We start from the raw sequence: 639 nt of genomic DNA on the forward strand, positions 1-639 counted from the left end.
CGCCGTCGAGGAGGTAGGGCTGCGTGGAAGAGAGACCTGAACTCGGGGTGTTCGCTGCGCCGCGAGTTTTGCGCCTCAATTAAAACACCCGGGTGGTTTTTCTGCTGGACCCTGCTTAGTTAGGCGCAGCTTAACTCTGCCGCTCCCTGTTACCGGCACCCCGACCTCTCCGCAGAGCTCTGCTCCTCCCAGCACTTCCCTTTGTGTGCTTCCGTGCCCGCCGCCGCGTTAAACATTGACCCGGCAAACGCGCAGCCCCGGGGCCCTCCCAGTGCCCGCCGAGGGTTCCTGTCAGTCGACTGGGATCAGACTTCCCGGCCTTAAACTTCTCTGCCAGGCTTGGAAACCACTGTGCCAAATTTAGAGCTGGAGCATAAATATTTAATCTCAGAGAAGAAAGCGAGCTCGGGTCCTGGTGCAGTGCAGGGCAAGCCGGGGTTCGGTGGTGAGCAGGAGCTCATTTTCCGCTTCTCAGGGGTCAGAGCGACCGGAGTAGGAGGAATTGCGGCCTGGGGGAATATTTTGGAAACGAGAGCCCATGTTTTTGCCTTTTTCCTCCTTTTCCTGGTTGCTTTTAGCGAGAGCAACGCTGCGGTTCAGGGGGCAGCGAAGCGCTTCCCACCGCTTGCCCGCCTTGCT

General features: G+C 59.0%; 1 protein-coding gene across 1 annotated transcript in view; it reads left to right on the forward strand.

The window, feature by feature from the left end:
• LOC118453325 (drebrin-like protein B) overlaps positions 1-639 on the forward strand; it is a 15,542-nt gene that overhangs the window by 784 nt on the left and 14,119 nt on the right. The window lies entirely within an intron of this gene.

Source organism: Egretta garzetta, unplaced genomic scaffold (assembly GCF_000687185.1).
Source record: "Egretta garzetta isolate BGI_Z169 unplaced genomic scaffold, ASM68718v1 scaffold1741, whole genome shotgun sequence".
Classification (NCBI taxonomy): domain Eukaryota; kingdom Metazoa; phylum Chordata; class Aves; order Pelecaniformes; family Ardeidae; genus Egretta; species Egretta garzetta.